The 13,686-nt window shown below is 35.5% G+C and overlaps 1 pseudogene; it reads right to left on the reverse strand.

The window, feature by feature from the left end:
* Nucleotides 1-5,698: 5,698 nt before the first annotated feature.
* LOC145060232 (dolichyl-diphosphooligosaccharide--protein glycosyltransferase subunit STT3A-like) lies at nucleotides 5,699-7,570 on the reverse strand (annotated as a pseudogene).
* Nucleotides 7,571-13,686: the final 6,116 nt, after the last annotated feature.

Consider the following 13,686-nt stretch of genomic DNA (forward strand, 5'->3'; position numbering starts at 1 on the left):
TTCAGCAAGGAGGAGTTCTTTCATAGCTTCCCAGCTCATGGCATTGGCTACGGGGAGGGTCAAGGATTTGACTCGGCCATTCCACCAAGTCAATGCTTTATCAAAGAAGGTACAAGCTGCAAACTTGACCTTCTCGGACTCAGCACAGGCACAGATTTCGAAGATGGATTCGATTCTCTCGAACCATCGGGATAAGGAAATGACACCACCAGTGCCATTGAAGAAAGAAGGCTTCGCATTCATGAAGTCCTTGTAGGAACCCTCCTTACGGTGTTCCTGGTTACTATCTTGATTCTGATTATTGCCTCCTGAACCACCGGAACCACCGGTGTTTAGCTGGGACATGGCAGCTGCCACCGCGGCGGTAACAGCTGATTGAAATAACGCGGGATCGATTTAAGGAAGAGCTGGCGGAGGGTTGTTGGAGTTGGATCTTCTTCTGGGAGGCATCTTGATCTAATAAGATCAAGAAAGAGAGGATGGTAAGTCCTCTGAATCGAATCGAGAGATATCACAGATATACAAATATTCCGAGTAAGCGATAAGCGATAAAGCGGAAAGGAGTTATCAAAGCAGATAGTTTATCGCTAATGGAACAATTAAGGATCAATGCATGTATGAGTATTTCTACGAAGGATTTGCTCCAGAAATACTCCCATAGTATTTCATGATTCGCTACGATACTGGCTCGATGTTGGTGGTATTAGGGTAAGTTTTAGGCATGCCACATACCACAGTCACTCCCAAGCACATGTTGGTCGTGTCTCGAATGAATATAGTTGGCCAGGCTATATTGATTCTAGACACGACTACATAACTGCTCAGGTTTAACCGCAGTACACAACACCCATTTACTTATGTTTTGTTCTACTTATAGTTACGGATCTCGACGGTTCGGTATACTTGTATACTTTTGAAAATCCCACATTTTCTTAAAAGTTGGTTGTTGTTTCACAAAAGTAAAGTATAGTTTGGTTATCCAATTCGTTGTTCTATTCCGTTTATGTACCAGTGTATTCCCAAGAAAGTCCCATGCTTTCCTGAATGTTAGTTATTGTAAAAGATGTAATGTTATTCAATTTGTTACACTTTTCTGGTTATGTATATGTTACCCAGGAATGCCCCATGCTTTCCTGTATGTTGGTTTTCGATGTGAAAGATGTATTCTTCTAGACCTGGTTATGTACAAAGTTTCCCAGGAAGGTCCCATACCTTCCTGAATGTTGGATATCATTGTAAAAGATGTAAAAGAAGTAAAAGATGTAAAAGATGTAATCGAAACCTGGTTATCTGTAAAATGTAATAAGTGGTTCATTATTACTATAAGTAAATCTCTGTTATCCTAGTTGCGAGTTCCATAACCATATTAAAGACTGAACCTGTGGCAATAAGTAGTCCACAACCTTATGACTTTCATCACCCTTGAACCATTTCGGTTCGGCTGTAGCTAGCAGCCAGGTGTGGGGTAGTCAGCCCCGTATAGATCTATACACTCAAGTCACGCTCTCTAAATCCCATAGATTCTGGTTACGAGTGTAGTCCTCCACTCGTGTATCTCTGTGGAGTGTTCGCCGAGGACGTGTCTCCAATCATACAGGAATAACAAATTTACTAGTAATAATAAGATGATCCTCCACTCGCGTATCTCTGTGGAGTGTTACCGAGGACAAACCGTGTACAAATTATATTGTTCATGTGTTCTAATGTCATGCTTTTAACTGATAAAATATGGAAACCATTTGTAAATATATAAAACATAACAGTTTATAAACCCATTTCACAAATAAGTGTTTATGTGATCTGTATGTTCTACCAATTATCAGTTGCGTATATCAGTATTAAAAGCATATAAATTGTGAAACACACACACACAAAAATAAGTTTTGAGTACAAGAACCCTTGTACTTTGCTTGTGTTCCCCCCTGAAAACAGTGAAAAACAGTGAAAAAGGGTAGGGGTATGAACTCACCAGACTCAGAATCGCAATTGTTTCGGATACTAAACGTCGTTTCGGGGCTTGATTACTCGCGATGTCCCTATTTAAAATGAAATAATGTCCATATATATTTAATTAGGGATACATTCACTAATTAAATGGAATATTACACTCCGACGAGATTAAACACCTCAAAACGAGCGTTTGGAGTGACCCGGGTGATATCTACGGACATGTAATGGCACTAGGGACTTGGGACTTGAGTTTACTCCCCAAAAGTAAACATTTAAATGAGTTTACAACCACAAAACACACCCATACATGAGTTTACGGCCGTAAACTCATGTTGGTGTGAATTTGGGTGTTTAATGGCTTGTTTGGACATGGGGATTGCTCGAATGGATTTCTAAAATGCCTTGGAATGGATTAAATGTAATTATACCATTTAAAAGGGATTTTACGGCCACACACTTGGATTTTTCGGCCGTAAACTCACCCATGGCCAAGAATGATTAATTTGAGCTACAAAGGACAATCACATGTGATTCTAACTAATTTTCTAAGGCTTGGTATCAATTTTTGGCTTCAATTAACACCTTTGTATGAGTTTACGGCCCAGATACATACTCTCTGGCCGTAAAATCTAGTATGGTTGAGAAAAATTAGATTTTGATGTTTAAAACACTCATATGTAATTCTAGGAATTTTTCCAAGCCTTAAGGGTGAATTAGGAGCATTTTGGCATCACTTTATGAGTTTACGGCCAAAGGCTATGTGCTTAGGCCGTAAACTCCAATATGTATGACATTTGATGTGTTTAAGGTCTCCAAACCATTTTTAGATGATTCTAGGATTTACCACAAGGCTATTGGTTAAGTTACAAGGCATTTGGACATGTTTAAAGGCACTTAATCCCCATTTTAGAGGAGTTTACGGCCCAAGAACAAGCCTTGGCCGTAAACTCTCTTTTTTCCTTCAAAATTCATGTTTTAAATGTTTTAAGTCCTAATTTGCAAGCCTTAAGGTTGTATCTAAGTCCCAACAATGATTTGGAAGGGTTAAATGGCTCAAAAACCCCATTTCTAGGTGTTTACGGCCTAAGCTTGATCCTTGGCCGTAAACACATGTTCTAGGTCCAAAAACACAATTTAAATATCAAATTGAAGGCTAAAGAGGTTGGATAACAAGTTAAGGATGTTACCTCTTCGATTTGGAGCCTTAATTCTTTATTTTGGACCTTTGATTATGGATGAGGAGAGAGGTTGGAAGTGTTTATGGAAGAAATGGCCAAAAGCTTCAAATGAAAGCTTAGAATCATTTATATAGTGTTCGGGAATTGGACACGACGGAATTCTTCCCAATACCGACGTTAAGTGGGGCTTTTGGTCATACCCGACCAAATTGTCGTGACCTGATATGGTCGATTCTAGAATTATTCCGATAGTTATAATGGGGTGTTAAAATGATTCTTAATGACATTAAGACACCCATTAAGTCATTTTAGATTGATATAAGTTAATGACTTAATAAAATGGCGAAATCGGAAACGAATTTGGAAACGACGTTTGGTTGATCAAATTGGATTACAAGTTGAGTTACAAAAAGTGATATGAAATTTCGGGTTGTTACACAAGCTTTCCACATGAAGATGATATTCCATGATTCGATCGAGGAACACGATATCATGCTTCACTTCCTCTATCTCCTCCTATTGTTCTCCTTAACCCACAAGTTCAAAGGCTTGAAAAGTTCAAGCTCACTCAAGCCCTTTTGGCAAGTAAACATGAAGAAGGAAAGTCAGTGTGTGCACACGTCTTAGAGATGAAGTCACATATTGATGGGTTAAGAATGTTGGAAGTTGTTGTCCGTGAGGAGCTGGCTGTTGACTGGGTTCTTCAGTAGCTTCCTGAATCATATAGTGAGTTGGTAAGAGTGTACTATATGATAAACCACGACGTGACCCTCATCGCACTACTAGAAAAACAGCCTTTTACGACGCTCATTGCACGTCGTAAAAGGCTCAGATGACGCGCAAATGCGCGTCAAGGAAGGCCTTGTCATAAAAAGAGACGACGCGCTTTTGCGCGTCGTCTATAGACAACGCGCATTTACGACGCGCAACTACGACGCGCGTTTACGTCACGCAATGCGTATCAAGGAAGGCCCTGTCATAAAGGAAGACGATATGCATTCGCGTGTCATAACCTTACGACGCACGTGTTAATGACACGCAATGCATATCATTAAAACCCCTGTCAAGAAAGGCCATGTCATAAATGAAGATGACACACATTTTTGCGTATCGTAAATTTAAATGCTTAAAAAAATATTTATATATTTATTAATTTTTAAATTAAATTTGCATTTACTTTCTCATAATAGAAATAAAATACCATATAAAAAATACAATCCAATGCATAAAAATTAATGTCATATAATTCTATTTCTTACAATATATAAATTTGCATTCATCTAATCTAATCTACTTTGTGTTTCATACTAACAATTGAAATGAAGAATGCAACACTTGCATTTGCAGCATCTTATCTCTTTCGGCTTGAGCTTTCTTTTCCTCTTCTAACTCCAAAGCTATTCGCTTTCATCAATCCTATAAACATAACACAAAATCACTTGTCATTTTCATTCTACTTTTAAAATTAATTCTTATCAGGACATTCTGCTTTTAAACCTACCTATCTAGCAAATTTTTCAAAGAATATAATTTATAATTTTTTATGGAAACTACGTTGCTATTTCTTGAATACAAGATGTTACAAATTAGGAAACTTACATGGACTGCCGACCACCATGAACCTGCAAGACACGAGACATCAAATAAATCAAAATTAAATTTTGATTTTTTTTGCTTTCAGTAACGATTAACATTTAACAAAAAAATAAAATGTCAACCCACTCCCTTTGCCTCATTCCAGCTAACCCACTCCTTGGAAACAAGAAAATAAAAACTATCAACCAACATTTTACTTATATTTGAGAGGTTTTCATATTGATTTATTTATTTGTTAATAAATAGTTTACATACTACACCTATGGTATGGATTAAGTATTCAGGGGAGGATTTACTATCAAGGAAAATGTCGAGGGTAAATTGTTCACATTGGTTTGAGTGATATGCAATCTCTTTGAATTTGAAAGTATGACTTCGTCTTGAAGCTGCATAAAATAAATATCAATGAATACAAGCTCATAAGTCATAATCACATCTATTATTGTGTGCACATTAAACTAACACTGATTGCTAAAAGAATAAAGGTTTTGACATGTGTTTTGATTAATAATGTAGTCATATCAAATACCTTCAAGCGCTCAAAAAGATCTTTGAAACCCTTAACAAGTTGGGGCCAAAGGCGTTCACGGTTGGAACTCTCCATATCTTCTAGCTTTCCCATTGCATCTGCCCACATTATATTGTATTCAGATCAACATTCACTACTAGAAAACATGAAATAGAGTACGGTTGTTTTGGGGTATAGAATACGGAAAAATGGTGGTATTCTAAAGAGGGTGTATTAGATTTGATCACATAATAGAGTATGGTTCTTTAACCGTACTCTATCTCTCTCCATACCATATATAGGACCACATATAATACAGTTATTCAGAACCGTATTATATTCCATATATAATCTCCTCCCACATATAATACAGCTATCCCACATATAATACACCCATTTAGAACCGTATTATATGTATATATAATTAAACCAATGGAAGTACACATTGTTAACAGAGGCATCCATTTCATTGATGAGGCAGATGAAAAATATATTCAAAAGCAGGAATAAAATGAGTCAATTTGAAATGCTTTTTTCCTATTATAGTTTTCCTAACTCTATCATATCCTCTACCACCATTAGTGTCCACAAATCTACATAAATAAATAAAATAAAATAAGACTTACTTATGTTTTTAAACAAAACAAGAAAAAAGTAGTCGATTACTGATTACCTGAAATATGATAGTTTGTACATAAGGGGGTTTAGCATGGTTGGAGTCGCATGTGAACCAATTTGGTATTGACCTGATAAGAAATAACAATGAAAAAGAAGTAATTTATTAGAATAGATAAACAAAAATGAAATAGAAGAAATAACAATGAAATAGAAGTAATTTATTTTCCATTTTTTAAAACTACAATGCCCTAATTACAAACTATTTGAAAGTACAATGCTATAACTAATTAAAAAAATGAAAGTACATTACTTGAAGTACTTAAACATACAAGATAATCAAGCTCCTTCATGTGTGGGAAGATGCCTCCTCCTATACACACCCATTCATAGGAACTTTTTTATATCATCACTAGAGTATCCCACGACACCTGACAATGATGAAAACTTCAAATAATTAATTTCTTATTTTCAATTCTTTATTATTATTTAAAAATAAAAAATAAAACTAGACATCCAAACAATTGAAAAATTCTCAAGTAGCTTTTTCGGGTGATGACATGGCAGTACCAACAGTAGCAATGTGTGTTGTTCCATGTTGTATTATCAACTATAACTGTCCTGCTAGCCATTGTTGTTGTTTGGTAACATCAAGTGTGTGTGTGTATGTGAATGAGTGCATTAAGTCCTAAGTCCTAAGCATGGATAAGACTTTATATAAATGCTGATTGCATACAGTGAGTTACTTAGTTTATCATATACTTCAGTGTTATGGCTTAACCATGCGTAAGCCTCTCTGAAATCATCAAAAACATGAAGACCTTCAGGTGGATGAGAAGTGAGCACAATTTAAAGAGCTGAATATGCTTATGTTGCATCCTGCACACTATGAACCTAAACAAAGGGTAAAATCGTCATTTACTTTGTCATTCAGATGGTTCATTAGGTGCAAATAAGAAAAAGTCCTTGTACATACAACAGACACCATTCATCACTTAATGGAAAAGAAAGAAACAAACCCTAATCTGGTAAGCTATGCATGGGTGTTTCTTTTTTACTTGATTAAAAAAACCTACTTTAATGGAAGAAAGTATGGTTACCACATAGAAGGCACCCATCAACACAATTAAGAAAAGAGCAAAAATCGATGTGTCAACATGCAAGACTAAGGGCCACTTTTCAGTCTTCTTCTTGGAAGTCTCTTCCACAACCACCTCTTTTTTTGGTTTTCTTGGAAGGTCTTTTCTTCAACAAATCTTCTTTTTTCGTCACTATTTTCCATGGAAACATTACTAGCAGATACTCCATCCCAAACCTTAGTGGTCAAAGTCAACAAAAAAGTCAATAAAACAATTTTGAGGACTAAAGAAGTGTGTGTGTGTGTGTGTGTGATTGCAAATACTTACTTCATTTTGGGTATTTTCAAATAAACTAAAAACATAGAATTTATTTGATCTTGCGAAAACATCAAAGGCTTCAGAAAGAGCAATTTCGGATAATATGCATGCAGTTGGAGCAAGCACAAGCATTAGTTGTACCTGTCATATCGTTAGACAAAAAAGTTTAAGTTGACAGGAAATTAAGCATATGAAAAAAAAAGGTAAAAATGTAAAATGAGTAGAATCCTTACCATGGCACTACAAAAGTATACAAACATTACTATATAAAGGATCAGAAAGGAACTTGCATCAAATAGAGGTGAAAAGCATGCCAGCAACATCATGACCAATAACAAAGTCTAAAACTGAAATAGGTAAGAGGAACAAAAGAGACTCAGGTTCTGTTTGGTTGGATGGAATAGAATGGAATAAGCAAGATAATGGAATGAGTCGGTGAAGGAATGGAAATAGTTTTCATTCAATTTTTTAATATTATCTGTAAATATGATATATAACTTTAACTCCATTTGCTACATTGTTAATTATAATTAATCAGATTTATATGAAACCTTAGAGTATAGGATTAAGGAATCAATTCATCACCTAAGTGCTTATTCAAGAACAGACATGCCCATAAGTGTTCAGCACTCCCGTGTAACATTCCATCTCCCCAATGTTCCTTTACTTCAATCTGTTCCAAAATTAGGCAAAATCAATGTTATATAAATCAACATTATGCTTATTAAGCAAGAAAATCAATATAAATTACTATATTACCTCTTTGAATTAGGTCAAATAGTATTCAATCATCTGTGTTGTGTATTTTCTTGGTACTTTGACACAACAGCACCAAGAGCACAAGCTCCAGCAGTTCCGCGTAAAAAGGTTACATCCCTATCATTATCGATTTCAACAATATGTTAAATATGGATTTATATATCAAGATAATGAGATTGGAGTACTATAGAGGGTACCTAAAGCTTGCAGAAGCAGAGTCACAAGCTTCAATAATGCAAGCAGAGGTGTTCAAATCATTCTTGTTGCCATTCACTAAAAAAAATTTCAAGAGCAAGAAAGCGGTCCCCGGAGTACCATCACAAAGAGTAGAGTCGACGTGTATTCTTCTTTCAATGGTCTGCCATGTGTTCACCACAACCTGTTAAACATTTCCACAAACACGTTGTAGGCATGCACACAAATGCAGAAAACCAAGAAACACGCAGTTCCCCCAAAAGATTCAGTATCTATAACCATGTGTGTGTGTGTGTGAGAGAGAGAGAGAGAGATGGTACCATATGCTTGAGATATGTGGCGGCTCTTCTGAATTTCTACGGATCTGTAAGGAGGGTCAAGGGAAATCAAATTCAGGAATCAAGAACTTGGATTCCATAAATACGAAATCCTAATTGGAAATCAGGCATTCGTTTTTCAACGAGTATTAGACTTTCAGTCAATCCCACGTTTGAGTAATAGATTTTTAGCAAATCCCAGGCTTTTAGCGATTGAGCGAGTCTCATTTTGGTTTCGGTGATAGGCTGTTGGCGACTGGCATTTAGAAATCTCAATCTAAAATTAAAATCAGATGGAAAAAATCAGAAATCATAAAATCAGCTGGGAAGAAATCTGTGAAAAGAGTTGAAGTCATTTGAGATACCAATGTTAATTCTTAGAAACCTCAATCGAGAAGAAAATGAAGAGCTGCTTCCTTTTTTGGCGTTGAACTGTAGTAGGTAAATCTGATGAGAAGCGATTATTTGAGATATTGATGCTAACCTTTGCTTCCTTTTTCGATCCTTATGCACTATACAGGGCAATATGGCCATTCTCGTCGTGTAAGCACAAAACCATTCGATTTTTATGAGAAGCGAAGGAATGGAGAGGGAGCGAGGCCTGAATCCTTTCACCACTGGTCGATCACAACCAAAAACCCTTGCATGTACTGGGTTGAGAGAAAATGAGAGAAATGGAAGATTAGAATAAAATAAAACCCTAACACGTCTTAGAGAGAAGGGAGGTGGTGATGCCTTAGGGTTTGTAGAGAGAAGGGAGATCTAGAGGAAAAAGTGAAGAAGCGGGCACTTCAAAATTTTAGAATTTTACAGGATTTCATTTTCCGCCTTTAAAAACGCACGTTCGATAAAAAAAATATAAAAAGCGACATTTCTAGACGACACGCATTTAAAACAAGTACCCTCCGTGTTTGTATTTTTCTTTGTGTTTGACATTAATTTTAAGGCACGCAAAAATACGTGTCCACTATCCTTCAAATTTTGGAAGGTTGACATTATTTTTAGGGTCACACAAAAATGGGTATCGTAAATCAGCGAGTGTCATTGTTTGCGCGTCATTAAAGGGTATTTTTCTTGTAGTGTCGATCTCACCTATTTGCTTATTGCTGCTGAATCAGCGATGATTTGGTGCACTGGAAAAGCAAAGTTGATTGGTGGATCTGCCTTCCAGGCCTCTATGGATATAGACAATGATAACGAAAGGCATGCCATGGTCGAAAGTTTGATCATAAGAGAAAGGAAAAGACTGAAGTAGTTCTGTGTGCTGTTCCAAAAGAGTCAATTTGATTTTATTGCCAAGAGAAGGGGCATTGGAGACGAAGCTGCCCAATCTACCTGAGAGATCTAAGAGATGGGAGAGTCAAGACGTTTGGCTCTACTTCAGGTAAAAATCCACTATCTAACTCCATTAAGTTCCTATTCAGTGATTCTTAATACATAATGTGATAAGATTACATTTGAATGTTGTGCAGGATCAGAGAAAAGAGAGGAAGCTTGATGGAAGAGCAAGATGAGTCTGATCACGAAGAAGTGGATAACAATCGCATGGATTCGAAGATCAGATTTTGAGCTTAGAAAGTTATGATATATTTTTTAGGAATATTTGACTACATAGTTTTTCGGTTGATTTTGCAATGTAAGGACATGTTTTCCGCTGCTTTTATGAATAAAATAAATTTTTTTGATTTGTCTTATATATATATATATATATATATATATATATATATATATATATATATATATGTATATATATATATATATATATATATATATATATATATCCTTGCATTGAAATCGTTGTGAAAAATTGATGTTTGTGCATTCCTATAAATGGGTGTGATTCTTAGTTATGTTATTTATGGAAGTGTCAAATTTCTCTAATGAAAGATTCCCATCGCCCAAGTCTCAGTTGGACAGAAGCCTGGAATCATATGATTTGAATCATGTGATGTATGGAAATCTTGATACTTAGGAAATAAGACTAATTCCTTGATCACACAAGTATGTGAGTCAACTAAAGAACTAAAGGACTAGAATACAATGTTGTGCACTAGTCAAGTCCACCACAAATAACAATAATACCATTCGTCATAATTTACTAAAAGTCTAGTAAATGTGGTTATACTTACAAGATTAAGTGTAATTCTGAATCATTGAAAAGGTTCAATGAATGGCAGAACGAATGAGTAGAATCAATGAAGGCAGAAAGATAAAAGTTTCGCTAATCTAAGAAGAAGGGAGAGTACTATTGTATCGGGTTTTATGATCGTCTTAATGATTAAGAACCATATCATAATTGATCCTCTAAGGACACCTTAGTGCACTAGTTTGGCTAAGAAGAGGAATCGGGAATTGTTGTAGTGGTTAAGTCAATAAGATGTATCGTAGTTCGTTTCAAAATCAAGTCTTAGAGTCATACTCCAAGATTGTGACTTGAGTGAGATAATCTTAAGTAGGAATGTTCTTAAACTTGCACATTTTGGTAATTTGTGATGTCTTGAATAAGATAAAGACCAACTAATACCAAATTGCGCGTAGTTTTGTCTTGATATAGACACATACTAACTCTTGGATACTTGTTTTTGTCAAGAAATGTTTCTTGATAAGAGAATCTAATATGTCAAGAGGTCAGTGGGAGTCTAAAGGTCTTGAAAAGTTTCAAGAACAAATCAAGAAGTAAATCTATTAGACACTAGCACACGACTTGAGGTTTGTAACCTATCGTGTTGACAAAATTTTATTTTTGTGGCAATCCAGTTGAGTGATTATGCATACGAGTTCTACGAGTTCACAATACACTGCATAAGGGCAAACACCTTGTTCAATGAAAATACATTGACTGGCATAGGTGAGCTACTAAATAACTTGGAAGCAATGGTGGGACTCTTAATGGCAAGAAATTAAGAATGAACAAGTTATGTCCATAAGAGTTTGAATTTGTCACAAACAATATCTTATGATTATGCTTATGACAAATTCACATGGATAGGAACACATGCACCATAAAATCTAAGTGTCATAAGGTTTCTCTCCTTCATGAAAATGATTGTGAGGAAACGCTTTCACTAAGATAGATTTTAAGGAGATAGTGATTATGTAAATTGCATTCTCAAATTCAATTATGATTATGGCATCCCTCTTCATAGTTCGAATTGTGAGATTTGGCAATTAGTCTGAACATTTGGGACTTAGTAATATAAGTTCTGAATTAATTTAGACACACATGTGAGCTGTCTGAAGAAAGGTGTATGAGTTTGAGAAGCTTAGATAAAGGCTTATCGAAGCACAACGTATTGGAAATATGAACTTTGGAAGTCAATAAGTATTGTCTTTTAGAAGTCCAATTATTTTCTGAATACGTGTCAAAGCTAGTGGGAGCATAAATGGTATGATGGGATAAATATAATCATCATGTTAGTGGGAGCATGATTATTATTTAAGTATTGCAAGATAGCAATATTAATTATAGAAAAACAAAAGTTTCACTTTGCAAAGTTGCAAGGGTTGAAAAGTAGTTTTTGCTATAATTAAGGGAGAGAATGTTATACTTCGTTTCCAATCTAAAAGCTTAGATCGAGAAATTTTAATTGAATTTAGTCAAGGATATATTTATTATTTGCAATCTCAAAGTTCGATTATGATTACGGCATCCCTCTTCATAGTTCGAATTTTGAGAACACGACAAATAGAAATATTATGATAATATTATAGCAAGAAACTGGTAAAGTATCATGTTTTTCATTATGAATCATATCCCACACGCTTCGGGTATAGGATCGATTGCATATGCTGTAATATTTGACCGTTCTAAAATTTTCCAAATGCCTAGGGCACTTAGAGGGAAAAAGGGAATAGAACCGGATTGACTAAAATAATTAAGCACTATCAAGGACAATCTAAGGTTCGCCAAGGATTGGTCGGTTGTGGACAGTTGGAAGTATATTCATGGATGGACCATATTAACATTATTATGAATAGATAAGACTCTATTTAAAATCAGTTGTCATATGGAAAATATGGAAATGTTTCCTTATTGAGAGTTGGACGTTAAGAATCTATGTCTAGATTAGAAACTTCTATGCAAGAAGGATGTTCAAATGAATGTACTTTGAATATGAGACTTCATGACTATGGAATAGTCTTGTAACAATATCCAATAGAGTGTTTCGTAATTTCATTGGCAAAGTCTTGGTGCCTTTGGCGCTATGATATTATGCAAGGCCCGTTGCATAAAATGTTAGAATCTAACATATTTTAGTAGTGGCGAGAATTTTGTACTCTTGCACTAATGGGTTAGGAATTGTGAAATGAGCATCATTGGAAATGTATTCATTTGATCTATTTCACAAAGTAAAGACCATATGAAAACATAGTGTGCATGCTATGAGCATGGGACAATTGTTGTCATAATTCAAGTAAGAAGTTGATTACCCGAAACAACAAATAATGAGTAATCGATATGGTGATTAAATAAAAGGTGCTTTATTTATACTCAAAGGTTTGGGGCCATATATGATTAGTATTATTCTTGTGTTTCACTTTGCATGTTTTGACTTCCCGAATAATGAGATTATTCAAACCCTCCACAGTCGCTCATTCTTTGCAAGTAGGAATGAAAGAAGACTGTCATGAATCCGTCTGTAGATTGTCTAAAGTGTTTAGACATAGCACAAGTTTGCTACAGAGTTCATGAGTGCTGCTATAAGATTAGAGTATTGGATTAAAACCACGCTTAATTGGATCGCTTCATGGATTTTATCACGAGTGACTGGTAAGACGATAATATCTTATATTCTTGAAACTGAGATGTGTGAGTTGTATCTTGCGATTCGGTTACACATTGATAATATGTAAATGCACCAGTAACTTGGTGTTATAAACATATTGTTGTGTGTGATTCGGTGAGTGAGTACAAGCGAGCATTGTGTCGAAATATATTCGTTCCTTTTACCCAAAGTAGGATAAAAGTGATATATGTGGGCCCCTCGATGATTTAGTGATGACACCCTAAGCGCTTGGCCAAGCCGGGACTAAGTTGATGTGTTCAACTGTAGTCCGCTGTCAATCGTCATAAATCAGAAATCGGGAAACAACACGTGAAAAGAGAGTATGATTAAAATCCATGTCTCAGCTTATATGATATCTAGAATGGAGGAATATATGATCCCTTA

Source organism: Lactuca serriola, chromosome 6 (assembly GCF_051521515.1).
Source record: "Lactuca serriola cultivar US96UC23 chromosome 6, Lser_US96UC23_V15, whole genome shotgun sequence".
Classification (NCBI taxonomy): Eukaryota; Viridiplantae; Streptophyta; class Magnoliopsida; order Asterales; family Asteraceae; genus Lactuca; species Lactuca serriola.